The 22,986-nt window shown below is 39.9% G+C and overlaps 1 pseudogene; it reads right to left on the bottom strand.

Moving 5' to 3' along the window:
* Nucleotides 1–1,924: 1,924 nt before the first annotated feature.
* Nucleotides 1,925–22,986, bottom strand: part of LOC129041534 (tigger transposable element-derived protein 1-like) — a 35,025-nt pseudogene continuing 13,963 nt past the window's right edge.

Below are 22,986 nucleotides of genomic sequence, written 5' to 3'. Positions count from 1 at the left end.
ATCATTACCCTGGAGAAGTGTTAGTTGTCTCATGTGTGTTCAAGGGTAGACTATGGCAGAGACATTTTCTACTCATTAGATATTCATTTAATCCTTCATTTTGCAAGCTCCTTTGCAATGTCTCAAGATCTCATGGTGAATCTTGGCCAATGGGCAGTGATCAGAAATAGTGTTATGTTGCTTCTGGGCCAAAGTACTTAGAAGCTGGAGTGTGAATGGCCAACTCTCTCTTCCCCTGCTGTGATGATACCAGGAAGCCACTCATAGTGACGACACCATCATAATATCTAAGCTGTCCCTATTGTTGACTTGCCACATGGAGAAGAGGTACCCTAGAGAGTGACCCAGCCTGCCATGGAGTTAGTGTGAATAAAAGCTTTTGTCATATTAAGCCACTGCGGTTTTGCATGTATTTGTTACTGCAGCCTCGTCTCGCCTAGCCTACCTAATACACTGGCTGTAATTTCTGGTGTGTCATTCTGTTATCTATGTGACTGTGAGGCCCACCGAGCTGTGGCTAACCATTTTCTTAATATCACCAGAGAGACTGATCCAGCAATGTCCTCTCCCTGGAATGCCACTCAGAAAATCACTGAGTGGGCAATAGAAATGAATTTTCATTACAACTGGGGACCCAACACAAAAATATTAGTAGGGGAGCCCTCTTTTATTCATTTCCTCAACAATATTTATTGAGCTTCTACAATGTACCAAACATTTCCAGATGCTGGAGATCCAGTGCCCAAGAGTGACAAGGTCCTGGGTCTCATGGAGCTGACATTCTAGCTAGGATAACCACAGAAACAAAAAGAACACGTAAGATAATTTCAACAAGCAAGTAAGTGTTACTAAGGAAACAAGGTGGTACAGAGTGAGGGCAGTGAGAGAAGATCTCCAGGAAAAGGTGACAGTTAAGCTGAGACCCTATTAATAGAAACCAGTGATGCAAAGATCTGGAGGTGGGGCTTCTAGACAGAGAGAACAGAAGTTGCAAAGCCCTGAGGTGGACAAGTTCGAACTGGGTGGGTTTGGCTTTTCAATTTGACAAAAATCTGAATTGGCTGAAATGCCGTACATGGAGAAGAAAGAGAACAAAGAGACCTAGAGGGGGATCATTTCAAGTCTTTTGAGCCATCACAAGGTGGTTGGATTTTATTTTAAGGGCAATGGGAAGCCATTAGATGATTTTAAGGAGAGAAGTTACAAGATTTAATTGGGGACTGATTAGCAGAAAGTTGTGGCAGTAGCCCAGGTGAGAAAAATGGGGCTTGAAGCGGTGATTGATCATGGCTATATTTTGGAGAAACAGCACTTGCAGATGGTTTGGATGTTGCAAGTGAGAACAATAGAGAAAGACATCAAGACTGACTTCCAGGTTTTCAGCTTGAGTAACAGATAGTAGTGGTACCATTTACAGAGATGGCAAGGCTTGGAGAAGAATGTGCTGGGGGCATTGGAGAGGGTACAGTATCAAGAATTCTAAGTTTGCAATGCCTGGTAGACACACACATGACTATAGGAGGGAAGCAGGTGGAGTTTCAGGGCAAGGTTAGGCCTAGAGATATAAATTTGGGGCCCATCAGTTTATAAACGTTATTTAAAGCCACAGAACTGAATGAGATCACTTAGGAAGAGAGTGTAAATACAGAAGAGGTCCCAAGACTGGGGCCTTGGATCCAACATCGATCCAGAGGGCAGGGAGAGGAGGAGCTGCTCTTCCAGAATAGTGAGACCTTTGCCACTCCAGAGGGCTGTTTGCTTTTTAAAAGATGTCCTAAGACATATAGATTTTTCCACATATCTTAGTAATAAATGTTACAGCAGTGTCTCCTGTGAGTTCTAAGTCACATGTGTCACTTGGGGAAGGCAGCTGTGGCAAAGTAGAAAATGCATGCAGCCGAGGGTCAGAAAACCCTGGATGCTTTCAACCACTTTGCTGCTCACTGGTGACGTGACAGGGTGAGTCACCGCCTGGCTGGGCCTCACTTTCCTCCTCTGCAGCTTGGAAGTAACGATGCCTCCTTATTGGGTTGCCATCGGCATTCATGGAGGCAATGGATGTGAAGGGGTTTGTCCACTCCTGCCACACTGCCTGTTTAATAGCCACTAGCCACTGGCAGCCGCTTAAATTAAAATGAAGTCCAATTAAATATTCAGTTCTTTGAGACTAAGGAGACATGATGACCACATGCAATGTGGGGTCCTGGATTAGATCCTGGAACAGAAAAAAATGACCGTAGTAGAAAAACTGATGACACCTGAATAAAGTTTGTGGGTTAGTTAATAGCATTGTGCCAAGGTTCATGTCTTCATTTGAGTGGGTTCTGTAAGATGTTCACATCAGGAAAAGCCGGGTGAAGGGTGCACAGGGTTTTCTGCGCTTGTACAATACAAAGTTGAAGAAAATTCGGTTCCTCAGTCACACTCGTCAATTTAGGTGCCCGTTGGCCACATGGATGGTGCTGAGGTGGACTATTCCCACTGTGACGGAAAGCTCTACGGGACAGCGTTGCCTGCAATATAAAATCAATGTCTGGTTTCACTAGATAAAGCAGTGACCACTACAGCATGCCTCAAACTTAGTTCTGTGGGACAAATTCAGTGGTTCCCATTAAAGGCTAAAAGTCATGTCTAGAAATAGAACTCCAGTCTTCTCTCCTATGTGCAAACTAGTCATGTTATTTTAGACTAGATTCTACCTCTCTTTGGCTTCTGCTTTCTTTTCTAAAATGTGACAGGATTAAACCAAAGGGTCTCACAAGGACTGTTTACATCTAACATTGCATAGATCTGAAATAAATAACACTAGGAGGAAATGGCTCATTATCTCAGTAGCCCACGGGGAGGTGTTCTAGTGGCAAACTAAATGTGCTTGGGTTGGGAGGGAACCAGCTTGTTCCCCACACTGCTGGATCTGCCTGGTTCCAGCCCATTCAGCCTCAATACTGATGCTGATGATACAGAAAGGACCCAAAGACTCACTCTCCTTGTCACTGACAGGCTGCACACACAGGGCTTGAATGAGAACACAACAGAGGAGAATAAGTAGGAAGTAGTCTTTTAAAATATTAGAAGCATGCTATTTTATGATAATTTTTTTGTTCACGACTCTCAGTTTTAAAAAGTGAAATAACTCAGGTCAGACTACATAGGGATTTAGAAAACACTATTGACCAGGGAAGTTATGACTATTGATTTTTCTCCTCTTCATCCCCAGTGAGCAGTCAGTAATCATAACCTGCTGTCCTAACAGAGCACTTTCTATCCAAGACATTTAAGACGAAGCACGAACATTAACCCATTTATTTCCACCTTGTTTGTTGATGTTAAAATATGTTCTTTTCCTATCTGCTACTTACAGGGAGGAAACTAAAGAAAATGTCATTGTAGAGGGGAAGATAATTACGTGCCTGAATAGAATTTGCCTCAGTGGAAAGTTATTTTCCCACTAGATCAACTTGGGGAATATAGAGCAGAATTAATTTTTTAGTTTTTCGTCAGGTTCATAATTATTAAGTATATCTTAAATTCTGATCACTCTTTACTTACTTCTTTTTTTGTTTTTTTGTTTTGTTTTGTTTTGTTTTGTTTTTGAGATGGAGTTTTGCTCTTGTTGCCCAGGCTGGAGTGCAATGGTGCCATCTCAGCTCACTGTAACTTCTGCCTCCCAGGTTCAAGAGATTCTCCTGCCTCAGCCTCCCGAGTAGCTGGGATTATAGGTGCCTGCCACCACACCCGGCTAATTTTTGTATTTTTAGTAGAGACGGGGTTTCACCATGTTGGCCAGGCAGGTCTTGAACTCCTGACCCCAGGTGATCCACCCGCTTTGGCCTCCCAAAGTGCTGGGATTATAGGTGTCAGCCACTGTGCCTGGTCTATTTATTTACTTCTTTTCCTTGTTCTTCATAAAGTATACACCAGTTAGGATCCTTGGTTAAAAGCTGAAGAAACATTTTCTGGCCAACTTCAGCCAAATGCATTCTCACACCACAGATCTGCTAGGAGGCTTCCACGGAGATCTGTTTTCCTTGAAGGAAATGGGAGTGCAGATAGAAAAGGGCAGGCAGAAATGAGGACATGCCCACCACAAAGTTCAACCCATCTACACTTTGATTTCTTATTTATATTCATTTTATACATTAAAGTAATCATCAACTGAATGAGTAAGTGTGGAACTTTTATTATTTAAATTCCCAGCATACTTTCTCTCTGTGTTTGCATATGTATCAGAAAGGGTATATGTGGTGATTGACATTTACCATTGCCTTGAGTTAATCAGCAAATAAAGATCCTGTTAAAAGTCCTTCATCTCTCAACACTATAAATAGGACAAATTAGATACATGAACAAAGGAGTAGACGCCAGGGTAAGGTATCATTTACCAAGGCTTACTCAATATTGGTTTGATGTGTTAGTAAGTCTTATAATAGAAACTGTTGTTCAAGTAACCAACTATTTGCTGGAATAAATGTGTCAAAAGAGGTCCTTTCTACCAATAATCCAATGATTCTAATCATGGAAGACATACCATTGCTAGCAGAAAGACCACAAGAAAATTCTATTGTTCTTCTCAATTGCACGCTTGCAGCCTATGTATATCTGGAAACTAAGCTCTTGACTGTAATTTAATAGCTGATGCTTGTAAACTGGATCTTGTAAAAACCCTTAGAGGTATAAAGGAATTCCTTCTGTTCTATCCAAGTTTGGAAGGAGGCAGTATTATTTCTCTTTGTTACAATATTTGAGTTTATTTTAACAGCATGTTAGGGCAATCATAAAGAACAGTGGCTTCATAACTTTCTCCATCTCCACCGTTGTTACAATCCTTTCCACCACCGCTTAGAAATGATTCGTTGCATTTCTTAAAAGCTAAACTACCATGGAACTGCATGTTATTTTATGTCTCTTGAGATTAACAGTGTCTTCCTAAGAAAAATGCAAACATTCATCGCATTCCAGAGGAAAGACAGAACTTGGCCAGTGAGACTCCAAGCCGTCACTGAGCATTACTGTATACTTCTGAGGGAGAGGGTGCTGATGTTTGTCTTCCACGCCCTTTTCTACAGGCGTATCATCCAGAAAAGACCCAGGGAGCCATCATCACTGTGAATTCCCTCTCCCAGGAGATAACAGGACTGTTAATGACATTGTTAGTCAGCTCAGTGTTCTAATCACATGGAGACCATATCAGGGATGTGGCTTAAGTATGCTGAGCAGAGGCAGCCGCCTCCTCTGTATGGAAATCTCTTCTGCATCCATTTAAAAGGCAAGCCTTTGGGTTTGAGAATTTCAAAATTACTCAGTATTTTTGACATTGAAATTTCTGGAGGGCTAACACTGTAAGTCTATCAGAGAGCACCTTGGCAAGGATTGCTAATGGCTAACCCATGCTGGTTGTGCCCCAGGAACCCAACAAAGTCTATGGAGGCACCCTGAAGAGCAGAGTCTGTGCCATGGAGAACCTGCTCTCAGGTCAGGTCAACCTAACAGCCCTAAGTGAGGGTCGCAGTCAAGAGAAGGCAGGGGCAGAGCTGGCAGTCAGGCATAAAGTGTGAGATGAGAACAGTCTGGGGAAAAGTAGATGACTAATAAGTAAAGGTCAAGACAGAATCAGCTGCAAGTTCCCCCACAGTTCCTGTTTGCTGGGCACCTTTACATGGGATACAAGGACTCCTCATAGCTTGCACGAGCAGAGCCTTTCCTGACCAGGCATAAGAGAACTTATCCAATGAAGGAAGAAGGAGAGACTGATAGAGAGTGCTAAGCATGAACAATCCCATATCTGAAGAAGGCATTCCTCTCCACCTGCTCCTCTACCAAGCACATCGCTGCCTCCAAGCCTTTGAAATCGCTCTTCCTTCAGCCCCGAACACTGTCGCCCCAGGATCCACAAGGCTCCCCCCTGCCCTCATTCAGGTCTCTGCCCCATGTTACCTTGGCAAGAGGCCTTCCTTGACTACCCTATCTAAAATAGTACCTTCAATATGCACTTCCTCTCATTCTACTTAATTTTTCTACATAGGTCTACCCCAATTTATAGATTAAATATTTATTTGCAAATATAAAACTCAATCCCCCTTAAGCAGGAACTTAGGCTGTTTTGTTTATCACAGTGCCCCTACCACTGAGCACAGTTCCTAGTAGGTGCTTAAGAAATCTTTTGTAAAATGAATTAACTGAGACATTGTCCCTGAATCTCCACGTGTGTTGAATTTACATTGTGCAATTCTCTTGCGTTTGGGATGTAATTTCATGCTCTTTCCTTGTTATGTAGAGTAATTAGATATGCCATGCAGTCCCCATCTCTCTGCTTTGCCCATACTCCCTTCTATGATTTTTCTCCCCCACGCCTCACTTCCAGACCTGGCCAACAATAAGGTACCTTTGTGTCGTGTTTTCATGCATCCATTTAACAAACATTTATTGGACGCTCACTATGTGCTACGCATGATGTTAGGTGCTGGGGATTTAATGGCAAAGCAAGAAAATAAAATCAATCTCTGCCACCAGGAAAGTTACTGTCTAGTGAGGGGGCCAGGAACTAAATTTTAATGCTCACAAATAGACGTAAAATTGCCATTTAATGGGGCTGCCAGGAAAGGTGCATGTACTCTGAGTACCTTTCACTGGGGGATGAGCTGCTCAAAGAGATCAGGGAAGACTTCCATGAGGACGTGATTTGCCCTTTCCGTGGGGTTGGGGAGTTGATGGGGGTCAGGGTGGCTGCAAAAGGAGGTAAGAGAGATCACACAGGGCCTCGACAGCTGTGCTGATGACTTTAGCCATTATCCTTAGAGCTGAAGAGCAAAGGGAATCCATCGGAGGGTCGCAGTGGGTGTGTGGAGCAGGAAGAGACAGCGTGAGAGAAAAACACAAACACACAGGTGGAAATTCAGGCAGTTACCATGTATACACTGGGATAGGTTTTTGTAAAAGATACAAAGATAAATGGTCTGTGTCCTCAAAGATCTTCATCCAAAACACAAATTTGCTAGATAAAGGACAACTTACATGGTATGAATACAAATGATTTCTGGTCAAAGTCTCCAAAAGAATAAAGCTTATTCACAAAATAGCCCTGTTGAGTTCTTTCTGACCAATATCAGGAGACCCCTGAACGATCCGGAACCAAACTGTTGAACCCTGCTACAGTCGTGGGCTGAATGATGACATCTCAGTCGACGAAAAACCACATAAGATGACAAAGGAGCTGGCGACCATGATCCTGACCCTGGGTGGGCCTAGGCTCATGTGTGCATTTGTGTCTTTGTTGTTAACAAAAAAGTTTAAAAAGTTTTAAAAGTTTTAAAAAAAACTAATAGAGAAAAGCCTATAGCACAAGGATATAAAGAAAATATTTTTGTACAGCTATACAGTATGTTTGTGTTCTAAGCTACGTATTATAACAAGAGTCAAAAAGTTTAAAAAGTTAACTTTATAGTGTAGAAAAGTTATAATAACTAAATCATTAAAGACAATTTTTAAATAAATTGAATGTGGCCTAAGTGTACAGTGTTTATAAAGTCTGCGGTAGTGTATAGCAATGTTCTGGGCCCTCACAGTCACTCACCACTCACTCACTGAGTAACCTAGGGCACTTCCAGTTCTGCAAACCCATTCATGAAAAGTGCCTTATATAGGGGTGCCATTTTTTGTCTTTTGTACAGTTTTTTTTAACTGTTCCTTTTCTATATTTAGCTATGTTTAGATATACAAATATTTCCCATCGTGTTACAATCACCTACTGTATTCAGTACAGTACCATGCTGTACAGGTTTGTAGCCTAGGAGCAATAGGCTATATATACCCTACAGCCTAGGTGCGTAGCAGACTACATCATCGAGGTTTGTGTAAGTACATTCTATGGTGTTCAAACAATGGCAAAATCACCTGATTCATTTCTGAGAATATAGCCCCAACGTTAAGCAATACACGACTGCATTCCCACTTAATAAAGAAACATTTCCTTCAAAGATTAAAATTTAAGTTTTCTGTAATTCTCATATTGACAACAGGGAAGACTCACTGCCTTTTGCCTCTTACAGGTGTCAGCCCTGTCTCGTGAGGTTTTGTATGAAAGGCTCCGTGTTTGGTTGATCTAGAGAAACTCACTGGCCCAGTGCATAGCTAGTATTAACAATAATCAATGAAGCCATCAGTTTTACTACAGAAGCATAAGGGAATTTAGTGCTTTCTGTGTGAGGGATATCACCTCTCTCTGAAATAGCTTAGGAAAATAAAAAGTGTTATTATACATCAGATTCATGTAATGAGTATTCATTTATTTGACTTTAAAGCTACTTAAAGGATAAAAGCACCCATCCTTAAGTTTCCTCCAGCATGGGTGGAACACTACTAAATAAATCTGAAAGAGACAATAGGCATGGAAGAAAAACACGCAGAATTAAGAAGTGAATAGGGAAAGGGACTGTGGTGCACTAATAGCATCTAAAAACGGGTTCCTTGATGAGGTTTCAGAAGGGCGCATTGTCCGTGTGCCTACAGTTTTATTTTTCCGGGAAAAATAAAATGGGCTGAGTGTGGAGTTGTGAAAGAGTGAAGAAAGGGGAGATAAAAATACTCTCCCCAGGAATGTCTCTCTGTCCCTGAAATCCTTTATTCAAACTGAAAATACAGACAGCATGAAATCCAGAATCCCTGCCATCCCCACAGTGTAGTTTGTGTTTTTGGTGATGTTTGATTGCATTTTAGTTAGCATTTAATATTTTCTTAATCTGGGCTGCCTTTTATCTGACACCCTGGAACTTTCCCTGTACTTTGTTATTTCCTTCCCCTGCTAATGATGTCTCTGGAATAGAAGTACACTCTTGAAATGGATTCTCTTCATTAACAGAGGGAACACTGGGTTTGATTTATCTGCACAACCCCTGGGATGTCTTTTGTGCTTAGAGGTCAAAGAAATTCTTCATCTCCTTCTAAACCATTAATTTTATCATTATGGAAATAGCTTCCATAATTGATAAAACATTGTCAACTGAGTTTGACAGACTATTAAAACACTTCTGAAGATTTGTAATCTCAAGCTTCTGCCTCTTGGGACTTACTTAAAACATACACACCCATATTTATATTCTCTCTTAAATGTCAATGGGAAAAATCTTCTTGATAAGGTGGTTATAATGCACACAGACAGTGATTAAGAATCATTTCCCTCTGGTCCTTGCCAAGTTGTGTTATTGTTAATAAAATAGGATAAGCCATTCATCCTTTCTCACTAGCTGAGAAAGTTGAAGCTTTGCCATAAATAGGAAGAGGACCACCCTGTAAAAGGGATAGCTTGTTGTGAAGTCTGGAACTCTTTTTTTTTGTTTGTTTGTTTGACAGAGTCTCGCTCTGTCACCCAGGCTGGAGTGCAGTGGTGTGATCTCAGCTCACTGCAACCTCCACCTCCCAGGTTCAAGCGATTCTTGTGCCTCAACTTCCTGAATAGCTATAACTACAGGTGTGCACCACCATGCCCAGCTAATTTTTGTGATTTTAGTAGAGACAGGGTTTCACCACGTTGGCCAGGCTGGTCTTGAACTACTGGCCTCAAGTGATCCTCCCACCTCGGCCTCCCAAAGTGCTGGGATTGCAGGCATGAGACACTGCACCCAGCCTGAGCCACCACACCTGGCCTGGAGCATCTGTTTTTTTAATTAAACTTTTTAATTTTGAGGTAATTGTAGATTCACATGCAGTTGTAAGAAATAATCAAGACCCCATGTGACCTGTGCCCAGTTACCTCCAATGGTAGTATCTTAGAAAAGCTATAGGAAAATCACTCAGCCAGATCATTGACATCAATACACTACATCAATCTTACTCAGATTTCTCATTTTATTTGTACTCATTTGTGCATGTGTCTGTATTAAGCTTCAAGCAATTTTATCATATGTGTAGACTTGTATATGACCCCTACAGTCAAGATACAGAACAGTTCCAATACCACAGGAATCCCTTGTGTTGGCCTTTTATTACTACACTCACTTCCCTCCTCTTCTCCTCCCGATGGGGCATCAATTTTTCTTTGAGCTTTTCTGAACTCTTATGCATAATAAAGAGAAGTTGAATTATGAAAATTATTTGCCCTCCATGGAAGCATTTGAGATTTTAGAAAAGGAGGCCTCGTTGTGTTGGAGGCAGTCAGAGCTTGATTCCTGAACACCGACTTGATTCCAATCCCCATTCACCTCTGTGGCTGGGCACCTTTGTGAAGATCATAGCCTGCTGTGGCTTTGCATTCAAGGCAACAACAGTGATAAGAGCCATCGCATGTTAGTAAGCTTTGGCTCTTTTGGAAAAATTCAGTTGACAATATTCCACTGAAATAATAATGAATTTCCAGATAAATAAAGATATTGCTTCCAACCTCAGAGGTTTCTTGGAAATTTACAAGTAATAGCATCTAAGATGCATGATTAGCTTCTAATTGAGGCTAAGATGGTATCATTCTCTGGAATAACTGCTTTACACTTAATACAGACCGTGAGAATTTCCAAAATTATTCTTTTTTTAAAGTAACAAATCAGCTCCAGTTTCTACCCTTTATTGTAAGCTGAGAGTTAAAAAAAAAGAAAAAAAAAACAGAAAGAAAGAAACCTCCCAGGCTGACACTCCCCATCTGCTACTCTAGGCTTTTTTGCCCATCTGATATAAAATGCCAGCAAGGAAGTCCTCAAAGCCAGCCCAATGGCTCCATAAAATATAGTCTTCTTGTCACCCTTAGTGCTTAAATCATTTGTTGTCAAACTGGGTGGCTTTCAGAATTGACATTTACTGCTGTTTGCTGCAAAAGAGATTACAGCCTCGAGGAGAGGGCCAGAACTGTCATTAGCACTGCCAACTATGAGAACAAAGACCCTGGTTAATTTTTTGTGACTGTTGCTGTCCTGTGGTTCTCAAGTGATGGATTTTCAACAAGAGACACTCATGAAGTGTTTACTCAGTGGTCCCAATAGTCTCATGTATATACAGACACTCAGGCCCACACAAACAAAGAAATTTTAAAAGATCCTTTACTTTCCCTCTCCTAACCCCCATCTCTCACTCTCTTTCACGTCTTCCTCTTTCCAAAGTCTCTAGGTTAGCTCCAATATGGATATGCCCTTTATGCATGAGGAATTCATACCAGTAGTGAGAATGAATTTAAAGAAGCTTTCAAAGATTTAATTCAACAAAGATGTATCAAGTGTTATTTATGTTTATGACACTATGACAATTGCTCCAGAGGACACCAAAATGAGTCTCTTCCCTCAAGAAAAAGAAAACTAATATTTATCAAGCATTCCTATGAAACCGAGCATTTCCTATTTGTCATTTCCTGCTATTCTCATGGCAACTCTGTGAAATAGGTACTATGATTTCCACATCAGGAAACAGAAGCCTAGTCAGGTTAAGGGGTTTGCCCAAGCTCACACAGCTAGTAACGGGTAAAGCCGACAGTTACCCCAGGTATATCTGACTCAAGTCCATGCTTTTTCTATACCACATCCTTGAAGGAGCTCACAAAGAAGGGATATAGAGTTATGGAAATATAGAAATGCAAGTATATATAAAACTGTAATACAAAGTAGATTATAGGAAATTGTGTAAGAAATGTTGAATCAAGGGATTATAAAGAAATCCAACATATGATTGATGTGGTGGATGCTGTGATAATCCCCTTTCAGTGAAGTGCCCATCCCAGCTGCTGGGAGTGCTGGGGGCATAGAACCTTTAGCTGTCAGCCCCTTCAGGGACTGTCCCATCTGCAGAGAGCCACCTTGTCCAAGGTCATGCCCCTTCCTGAGAAGCCCACAGCCCTGACTGATTGATATGGAAATAAAAGGCTTGATGACCTAGGCTCACTCCAGACACTTCTTAAGGACCACTCCAGCTCCTGAGCTCTCCATATGTCATCTGAATCTGTGGTTCATTGTAGCTCCTGCTTTCTTCTTCTTCTCTCTTCCACAGGTGTTGAGCCAAGGGCATTCCTGAGTGTGAAACTTTAGCTCAGAGACTGCTTCCATGAGAACTCAACTCATGATAGTTGGGTAGAAAATTCTTCACAGTAAAGGTGCTGCATGAAGTAGGCCTTGGGTACAAAGTAGGATTTCAACACAACAGCCAGGTAGTTATTTTCAGAAAAGCAATTTCTACTGTTCTGTGGAAGGTCTTGAAGACTAGATGAGTCTGTACACAGTGGAGAAATCAAGATCCACTGAAGGCTTTAAGCAGAGGCATCACATGAAGCAGGCTGTGCCTTGGAAAAATGGTGTGGTCATACTATGAGGCTGAATGATGAGGATGGAAGCAAAAGTCCAGGAGGCCATGCAGGAGACAGTGGTCCAGATAATTTCCATTGTCAGAGCGTTAGACTTTTGGGCAGAAAACTTAGGTTTGAATCCTGGCTCTGCCGCTTCCTCTGAGAGATTTTGGGAAGTCACTTAATTCCTCCAAATCTCACTTTCTTTCTCTGCCAACTAAGATAATATTTATAGTGTGCAATGTGTGGGAGTTTGCAAAGCATTAACACACATACACACACACTCACACACACACACACGCACACACACACACACCTATAAATCCCTAAACAAATGTAAGTTCTAGTTGTGGAGATAAAGAGGGATGACCTAGAGCAGTTGTTGGCAAATTCAGTTAGCCTGGGGGTTTTTTTGGTAAATAAAATTTTACTGGAACATAACCATACCCATTCATTTAGATTTCATCCGTGGCTACTTTCAAGCTACAATGGCAGAGATGAGTGGTTGCAATCAAGACCATATGGACCCACAAAACCCAAAATATCTGCGATCTGGCCCTTTCCATAAAGAGTTTGCCACCTCCTGATCCTGAGTATCATAACAGAAGTAAAAAGAGGTGACTGATATAAAGGATAGAACAGGGGTAAAATCTATAAGACCCAGCAACGCTCGGGATTAGGGAGACAGAGTGACATGAAAAAGAAACAATAACTCTGGGATTTCCACTGGGGTCCCGGTGAGAGTGGTATTGTCTTAACCTCCTGAATAAATTAGGAAGGATAGTTCCATTTAATGACTGGTGCATTTTGAATTTCAGATGCTAGTAAAACTGTTCAGCAGGCAGATGAAAATGTGAATTTGGTTCTTTGGCAAGAGCTCAGAGATGTTTTCATTTTTGGAACAGTGTACATAGACATGAAAAAAACAATGAAAAACTGGTGATTCTGTGGGCAATAAAATCTCAATTTTAATCTCCCACTTTTAAATGGATCAAGTTCTGTCTTACATTTGAGAAGTTATCCAAAGGTTTTAATGCTTAAAATTGGAGAGTTAAGGTAAGACTTTGCTAATTATTATCATACAAGCGGAAAATGAGAAAAGGGCAGTGATATTTTATTGTTGCTAGAAAGGAAATGTTTTAGAACCCAGCAAAGGCCCCTGCAATGGAAGGCATTTGACTATGTTGCTGACACTAAGCCACATTTGAAATTCATTGTTCAACGGCTGCACACTAGCATGTCCCAAGTGATGTGGGTCCCATGAGATACTGAACAGTTTTCTACAAATCAAAGGATTTCAAAGTTAAACCAGATTAAAGAAATTTAAAGCTGTCTTTATTGTGGGACTTCTCAGATCCTTTAGTATGGTAATAAGCATTGGAAATACCCCAATGCCCCAAGAGGTAGACACAGTAAGAAGATAAGAAAAGTAAGGTTTAAAGCAGTCACTTGCCCAGGATTACAGAGTTATGAAGAAGCAGAGTCAGGAGTCAAACTCAAAAAATCAGCTTCAGAGTTCTCAGCAATGACACTCGCCTACCAACCCAGCTTTATTGGGATATAACTGACAAATAAAAAGTGCATATATTTAAAGTGTACAATGTATTGTTTTGATATATGTATATGTTGTGAGATGATTACCACCATCAAGCCTATCCATAACCTCATCTAGTTACCTTTTCTGCGCCTCGTATTTGGTAAGAATTCTACTCACCAAATTTGCTAAGATCTACTGTCTTGGCAAATTTTAAGTAAACAAAACACTATTATAATTTTATCTCTAATTACCAGGCTGTACATTTGATCTCTATAACTTATTCATCTTATAACTGAAAGTCTGTACCCTTTGACCAAAAGTTTGTACCCTTGACACTTTCCTAATAATGATGGTGATAAGAAAGGATAATGATGTGTTGGTGAAAACTGTCATTACTGCCCAGCAGTCCCTGTAATACTTAATGTCCATTGAAAAGCTGTGGTAATTCTTACACTAGGGTATCAGTTACATGGTGTCAAAATAACGCTGTGTCAACCACCCAAAACTCAGTAGAATACAATAAACAAGCATGTATTCAGTCTAATGCATCTGCAGGTTGGCTGGGATAGCTTTGCTGATCTCATTTGTGTTTGACTCCAGGCTGCAGATCCAAATTAGGTCTGCTCTGTAGAGCTCTCATTTGTCTGAGACCAGCCACTGGGACCAGTGGCATATCTGTGATGCCTCCATTTGTGTCACACCTGCAATATTCATTGGCCAAAGCAAGTCACATGCCTGGACCCATATCAAAGGGCAGGGATGTATACCTCTAGAGGAGAGAACTGCAAAGTAACATGGCAAAAACTATGCATACAAGAAAGGGAGAAGAAATGGAAGCCATTATTCAATCTACCACGACCCATGTGTAAAATTCATCATGGGAATATGCAATAAAAATTTAGTCTATGCTGTTTAAATAATCCACAGAGCCTTGGCACCATGAATTCAAGTTCAGATAATGCATTATGTGACAATAAACTTTTATTCATCTTATCCCAACTTATTTTCAGAATCTGCCCAAGCCTAGGCTAAAAAAGGTATGCACTCTAGGAATATAGCTCTAAGGATTAGCTAAATGAATTAGTAAGTGGTCAAGTCCTTTGGTTCAAGCATCAGAATTATTCACCTGGCCTTTCTGTTAATGCTTCTATGGATCTCAGGCTGCCACACTTGTGTGCTGCTCTTCAATCACCCCTCCCAGGCCAGCGGGATTTAAGGTTTGAATCGAGGTTAAAGTTGTAGGAGACTAGATATGGCCCACTTGCTTGTGTGTGCATGAGAATCCCTGAGCCTGAGGGGGCTGTCTCGGCCAAGGATCCAGGGGAATGGTTAGAGAAGAGTGAACGGCAGAAAACTGGCAAAATGCGCAGAGGGAGGAGGAGGGTTTAGTAAATAGACCCTGAAAGGAATCCTCTGAGAAAATGAATGAACGGAAACTAACCTTTCTGTGAAGCTCTCGTGGCCTAGATCTCAAAAGGTTAAGGAAGTTGGAATAATAACTCCGATACTGGCCGGGCGCAGTGGTTCACACCTGTAATCCCAGCCATTTGGGAGGCCAAGGTGAGCGAATCACTTGAGGTCGGGAATGCGAGACCAGCCTGGCCAACATGGCAAAACCCTGTCTCTACTAAAAATATAAAAATTAGCTGGATGTGGTAGTGCACACCTGTAATCCCAGTTACTGGGGAGACTGAGGCAGAAGAATTGCTTGAAGCCAGGGGGTGGAGGTTGCAGTGAGCCAAGTTCGCGCCACTGCATTCCAGCCTGGGTGACAGAGCAAGACTATCTCAAAAAAAAAAAAAAAAAAATCACGAAACTTACAAGAGTCCTTGATGACTCTGATGATGATGATGATGATAATGAATGAATGAAATATTTGATACATGAAAGAGAATATATATAGCATATATAAACTTTGAAAATATTATAAAATGAGCTTGTGACCTGATCACTCAACTTAAACCACTATATTACGTTTACTGGTGTGCTCCACCTCCTTTCCTGAAGAAAACTACTATGAGAATTTTGCACTTACTCTCTTGCTGTTTTTTAAAAATATTACATCCTGTATGTACATAGCCTTGAACAATGTGTTGCCTAGTTTTCCTCATATTTGAGTTTTATAGAAGTGCTGTCATGTTATATGCAATCATGGCACCTTGTCATCATTATGTTCCTGAAATTCTTTCGTGGTTTGGGAGCTGCTGAGTTTCATTCACTTTCACTGCTCCACAATGTGCTTTATTAGAAATACACCATAGTGTATGTATTTCTTCTCTTGTTCATAAACATTTAGGCTGTTCTGTGTTTGCTATTATGAACAATTTAGTTCTGAGCCAACTTGTATGTGTCTCCAGGAATACAGTGACCAAGAGTTTCTCTGGACTATGTAATTCAGAGTGGAGTTTCTGGGTTATAAGGTTTTCAACTATTGCTTGAAATTTTATTCCATAGTGGTTGTATCTGTTTATAAAGCCACTAGCAGAGGATGAGAGTTTTTACTGAACCACAGTTTCATCAACACTGTGTACTACCAAAATTCTAAATGTTTGCCAATCAAGAGGATATAAAACAAATCCCATTATAGTTTTCATTTGTATTTCCCTGATTACTGATAAGGTTGAGCATCTTTTCACAGTTTAATTCATGATGTATGTTTTCTCTTCAGTGAACTATTTATTTCTTTTGCTTATTTTCTAATTTCTGTTAGTTTCTTTCTTATCAACTTATCATAGTCTGCTATTAATTCTGAATGTTAATCTCTTGCCAATTATGCGTGGTATGAATATTTTGTCCCATTGGGTGGCTTTACCTTTCCACTCCTTTTTGAGTGACCTTTGGTAAACAGAAATGCCCAGCCTTGAGGTAGTCAAATGTATCAAACTTTTATTTGTATGTGTGTGTATCTTCTTTAAGAGATCTATTCCTTCCTCGAGTTTATAAAGATATTCTCTTTGTCTCCGAAAAGTCTTGAAGTTTTGCTTTGTGCAATCTATTGGGGATTTTTTTTTTTTTTTTTTTTTTTTTTTGCCTATCATGTGAAGTAGGGATTCATTTTTTTCCCCATGTAGATAGCCCATTATCTCAATCAACATATTTAATGAGAGAGACACTCTCACTCACTCACCTCCTTAGTCATCTGCAATGCCACCTCTTCCTCATATCAGATTGCCTCGTGTGTGAGATATTGCTGGGCCCTCTATGCTGTTGCATTGATCAGTGTGTCTTTCCCTGCACCAAAACCACACCATCGCAATTACTCAGGCTTTATAATAAGTCTTGATATCTGGTAGCTCTCCTGGTAACTGGGCTACAACTAGATTTTGAGGGAAAGAATGAGGTTCAAACATTCTAATTAACAGAATGAGAGATAAAAAGATGTTAAGGGTTGAGGTCCACTGTTTATTTACAAATGATATCTATTATCTAACTTCTGCCCCTTAAGACTGGTCTAAGGTAGCTGCCATTGGAAATGCACACGCATTACTTTAGCTGTTGCTTATACCCTATTATCAGGTCATTGAACTGTTGCTTTAAAACACAGATAATTCAGACTTCCCAGTGATTCAGATGAAGGTAGTGATTTGGTTTTCTGCTTTTGCTTCAAGACATCAGCTATTTTGCAAAAAATGATCAACACTTTCTGCTCCATTAGAAAATAAAGGCACATGAAAATGTTAACTTCTGTGCTTATTCTGAAGGGGCTTTAATGCTAACATGTCTTGCATTTCTTCAGTATTATTTATATAGAACTTCATGTTTATAAAGCTAAGACAAGGTGCCTAGATGAACTGGAAGCTTTCTCAGGGGGGTCCTAGGAACTCTGCTATAAACTCTCTCGGCTCTCTATGGACCACACATTTTATAATTCATTCAGTATAAACAACACAAATCTTCTGAGCATTTTCCATCCAGTGAATGTTGAATAAATTCTTTTCAGTGGTGACATTGACTCCTTAGGCTGTTTATTTGGACTTCCTCAGTAAAGATATATTCATACAAACCAAATAATCTTAAATGTTGTGCCCGGGATGTATTGTAAGTCATGTTTATGAATGGAGTTTTATATTCTCTATGAAGGTGCAGAAAGAGAATGTAGTACACATAATGCTCAGTCCAGTCGGGTACATGGTAGAGTGCATAAAAAGTAGCCCTGGGCATGTTAAATGTGTACCTATAGAAATGCATATTTTAAAGAAGTTTGAAAATTGGCTAGTGAAAAATATTAAAGTTGAGAAGATTGGCAATGTATATTTAAAAATCACTATCTACTAGAGGGAACATGAATATGGTTCAAGAGAGGGAATCAATAGTTAGTAAGGATAAAATGGATAAAAAAAGAAAATTGAAATGCAGGCAGGAAATATATTCAGGCAAGAGAAGTGATGTAATGAAAAGAAAGCAGAACTGAAACCACAGCCTCTTCCATAACAAATGTAAGTGTTAAAATCATAGGGGATGATTTTTTCAGTAATTTTGGCTAGAGCAGGAAAAGGGTGTGTCTATAGAACAGCACTTTCAGTGTTTGCTGAGGTGGACAAAAACAATCACAATTAATGAGCTCCAGCAGGGGGCAAAGGCAATAAAAGGAAGTTTGATTTTTGCTGTGATTACAAATTAAGAGTAGCTCAAAATCCGTTCTCTAAAGCTTGTTGGGTGCTCCCAATTTCCCAGCTTCCCCTCTTCTCTACCCAGGTTCCCAGAGCACCCATAAACTCTCTTCCCTCTCCATTTGTAAAATATCCTTTCAGATCACACTTTTCTTGGTGCCCTGCAACCTAGGGAAATCTCTCCACTCAACAGTCTACCAGCAACACAAACTCTGTCTGCATTTAGAGGCACACTGGCCACAATAAATTAGAAGGAAATTTTACCAAAAGAAAATATTTACATTTTTAGATCTGTATTTATAGATATAAATGCAAATGCAACTGATAAGTGATGGCAATTATATAATAATCAAAATTCTTCAATATTATTTATAATTCTTGTATCAATAGAGTTGCAAGAGTTAGCAAATAAAATACACGATGCCCAGGTAAATAAATTGCAAAGAAACAGCTGTTTAGTATAAGTACGTCCCATGCAATATTTAGGATGTGCTAATACTAAAAAATTATTCATTGCTCTGTAGAGTACAACGAAAGCCCGGACATCACACAGAATAAACAAAAATAGTTCTTAAAAGCTGAGGAAGCATCAATAGTGTGCATAATTGTACTTCAATACTTATATGCCTCTCACACCCACTAAGGTTCTTCAGGAATGTTCTTAGCTCTCTGAGACGGGATTTTCTCACCTTTCTCTCTCCTGGTCGTTCAGGAGTCCCCAGAGCTACTTGTCAATCCTAGATATTATCAGAGATTTTCTAAGGCTCCTTCTCATGCCTGTTGGTAAGTGCAACTCTGTTGAGACCACAGACCTCTCTAAGAAGAGGCTGCTGGATTTGAGGCTCCTCCATTCAAAGGGCCAACACTTTCCTGAGATTGCACCACTTCTGAGTGCTCCAGCAGTCTCTGCCTTGTACATGGTTGGACCTCCCCAGTACAATGCTGAACAGAGAAGTGACAGCAGATGTCCTTATTTCATTTGCAATCTCACAGGGAAAGCTTTCAATATTTCTTTTTTTTTTCTCTACCTCCCGGGTTCAAGCGATTCTCCTGCCTCAGCCTCCTGAGTAGCTAAGATTACAGGTATGCACCACCACGTCTGGCTAATTTTGTATTTTTAGTAGAGATGGGGTTTCTCCACGTTGGTAAGGCTGGTCTCGAACTCCCAACCTCAGGTAATCCACCAGACTGGGCTTCCCAAAGTGCTGGGATTACAGGCATGAGCCACCGCACCCAGCCAAAGCTTTCAACATTTCTACACTGAGTTGGAGTTAGATTTTTTTTGGAGATACACTTTATTAAATTTGCAAAGTTTCCTTCCATTCCTAGTTTGCTAACAATTTTTATCAAGAATGGGGGCTTATTCTATCTAATACTTTTTCTGCACCTATTGAGATGATCATTTGGGTGTTCTTCTTTATTCTGATAATGTGAAGAATTACATAGTTTTTCAAATACTGGTCTTGTATTCCCAGAAGAAACCCAAAGTGATCACAAAGAATCATTTTCTGATATTTTGCTGAGGATTTTGAAAATCTATGTTTATGGAAGAGATGGGCCTATGCTTTTCTTTCCTTGTAAGGTTATTTTTCAGGTTTGGTTATCCTTGTAAGGTTACCAGGTTCTGTTTGTTGACCTTACAGAATGAGCTGGAAACTGTTTCCTCTTTTTTAATTCTCTGAAGGAATTTGTATAAAATTAGCATTATTTTTTCCTTAAAAGCTTGAAGGTCTTCTCTACAAATGCCTCTCTCTTCATTCCTGATTTTGGCAATCTTTGGCTGTCTTGTTTTCTTAGTAGGAATTTATTGGTAGGGGTTGGTCTTTTTGAACCAGCTTTTGTCCTTGTTGATTTTTCTCTATTATGTATTTATTTCTTATTACATTTATTCTACTTTTTATCTTTATTATTTCCTTCCATTTTTACCAGAATTGTCTATTATTTTTCTAGCTACTAGAGATATATGCTTAAATTGTTCACTTTTAGCCTTTTTTTCTAATATATAGATTTTAAAACTATATGTATTCCTCTAAGCACAACTTTAGCTGCATCCCACTGTTTGATATGTCATATTTTTATTTAGTTTAATTTATTTTTTAAAGTTTTTTATTGTAATTGCTTTTATACCAAGGGGTTATTCAGAAGTATATTGCTTAATTTCTAGACATTTGGGGATTTTCCCAGTGTTTCTTTGCTATTGTTATCATCCTTAATTCCACTATATTTAGATCATGTATTCTACCTGGTTTCCATCCTTTGAGATTTGTTGAGACTTGCTTTATAGCCAAGTATATGGTTTCTTTGGGTGATGTTGCATGTACATTGGAAAGGCATGTGTATTCTACAGACGCTGAATGTAGAATTCTATGTACATAAATTTTATAAAGTTTGTTACTCTAGCTTTTCAAATCTCCTATATGTTTGTTGAATTTTTGCCTATCAGTTACTGAAAGGGATTTGTTAAAATTTACAGCTATGATTGTAGATATGACTATTTCTATTTTTCAGTTCTGTTAATTTTTTCCCTTTTTTTTTTTTTTTTCTGGAGACAGAGTTTCACTCTGTCCCCCAGGCTGGAGTACAGTGGCGTGATCTCAGCTTACTGAAACCTCTGCCTCCTGGATTCAAGCAATTCTCCTGCCTCAGCCTCCCAAGTAGCTGGGACTACAGGTGCCTGCTACCATGCCCGGCTAATTTTTGTATTTTTAGTAGAGAGAGAGTTTCACCATATTGGCCAGGCTGGTCTTGAACTCCTGACCTTGTGATCCACCTGCCTCAACCTTCCAAACTGCTGGGATTACAGGCATAAGCCACCACACCTGGCCAATTTTTTTTCTCTTTCTACAGTGTAAGCCTATGTTATTTATTTCACACAAATTCAGGATTGAATTTGCTAGATCTTTGTCCTTATAAAATGTTCCTCTTTATCTCTAGTAATATCTTGTGTTGAAGTCCATTTTTCATCAGAATAAGATAACTGTTAGTTTTCATTATCTTAATGTGTGCATTGTATATCTTTTTCCATCTTTATTTTTAATTTTTCTATTTTCTTCATATTTAAGGTAAGTCTTGTGTGAGTGGCATATTCGGTTTTGTTTTGTTTTGTTTTGTTTTGAGTCAGAGTCTCACTCCTGTTGCCCAGGCTGGAGGGCAGGGACACAGTCTTGGCTCACTGCAACCTCAACTTCCCAGGCTTGGGTGATCCTACCACAGCCTCAGGAGTAGCTGGGACTTCAGGCGCAGGCCACCGTGCTCAGCTATTTTTTTTGTATTTTTAGTAGAGAAAGGGTTTCACCTTGTTGCCTAGGATGGTCTTGAACTCCTGGGCTCAAACAATCCACCTGCCTGGGCCTCCCAAAATGCTGGGACTACAGGCCTGACCAATGTTTTGTTATTTATTAACAAACAAAGTTACCTTTTATTTGGGGTTTTTCGCTCATTTACATTGAATATAATTACCAATATGTTTGAGTTTGAATTTGCCATCTTGCCATTTGTTTTCTACATGTCCCATCTATTATTTGTTCTTTTGTGTTTTCCTATCTTTTTAGCTTAATCAGATATTTTTAATTGTCTCATTTGTTCTCCTAATAGCTTGTAAATAATCTATCCTTCTATTGTCTCTCATGGTCTTGTAAACAAACTCTTGAGATTGGTTTGTTAAATAATGTTTAAATGTATCTCTTTAACATTTTATCAGTGATGCTTTTGAAAGTACAAATGATTCAAACCAGAAAACATTTAGCTGTGAAATATGAGTCCATGTTAGACTTCATATTTACTGGAAGAGAAAGTCTTTCCAGGAAACACTGGGCTATGGAAGTTTACATTCTCATTCTTGAACCATCAGTATAAATTATTGCAAATTCATCATTAAGAATGCTGTAGCTAAAAAATCCCATGCCAGGGCCACTCACCAAAGTTCTCTGGGGAAAAAACTTGTACATAAAGTGAAAAGGCTGAGTTCTTCAGGAAGGAGTGAAGGTTGTAATGATGGACTTCACTAGGAAACCGGAATATATATGGAGATCCCTGAAGGATATTTATGAGGACTTGGCCTGCATATTCTACCATAGGACGGACCCCCAGCTGCACTTGCCATGGGGAAGTCTATGGATAGCCTAATCTATCTCCTGCTCTACTTGATGGACTAGGAGAAAACTTACATGGGAGTCCCTAACTCGCCCAAGGTTTAGCTACCATGGCATAGATGGTGGCATGGCAAACAGACCACTGGAAAATATAAAATCCCTCCAGTTAGACCTCGGAGCCAAGTTGCTTCTAAGTCACCTCTGGCTTTTTCCTACATGTACAAGGGAGATGCCTGCCTCAGGAACAAAACTCTGCATAAGTATCAAGTTCACAGAAAGCCTTGCCAGAAGCTGGAAGGGCCTTGAGATGAGGTGTGATTCTTGTGTCATTGAGCCCCTGCTTAGACTTCCTTTGGGTGTGTCACACATCTGCAGAGGAAGGCACCAAAGGAAAGTTTTATGACCTCTAAGAAAGGAATATAAATTAACCTACCTATCCAGCTTGTGTAGTGTTTTCTTTTCCAAAATACTTTCTCTCCTCTCCACTTCTTTCTTCTTTCC

Source organism: Pongo pygmaeus, chromosome 6 (genome assembly GCF_028885625.2).
Source record: "Pongo pygmaeus isolate AG05252 chromosome 6, NHGRI_mPonPyg2-v2.0_pri, whole genome shotgun sequence".
Taxonomy (NCBI): Eukaryota; Metazoa; Chordata; class Mammalia; order Primates; family Hominidae; genus Pongo; species Pongo pygmaeus.
This window is presented reverse-complemented; position numbering and strand designations above follow the sequence as displayed.